We start from the raw sequence: 303 nt of genomic DNA, 5'->3' as shown, positions 1-303 counted from the left end.
TCTTGGAAGCGAGAAAAACAGCTGTATATAACATTATCCCAACTCTGGTAACAAGACAAACCTACCACAGAGAACGGTCTGCTCTGATTGGCTGCGAGAGCTGTCTTTAATCGAGGCTCCTCCTGCGATTGGTTCAGAGCGATATTCCACATCTTTTTCTCATGCGTTCATACTCCGCTTAGTTATTAGGTATTTAAAGTGCCAGACACACACTCAACTGATGCTTCCAAGGCAGTTTCAGCTTCATGGAATAAAGAGAACTGCAACAGTTGTCTTTATTCCAATATCGAATCAATAATCTCC

Source organism: Diplotaxodon limnothrissa, linkage group LG7 (assembly GCF_057381915.1).
Source record: "Diplotaxodon limnothrissa isolate DT_005_m linkage group LG7, D_limnothrissa_male_GT1.1, whole genome shotgun sequence".
Taxonomy (NCBI): Eukaryota; Metazoa; Chordata; class Actinopteri; order Cichliformes; family Cichlidae; genus Diplotaxodon; species Diplotaxodon limnothrissa.
This window is presented reverse-complemented; position numbering follows the sequence as displayed.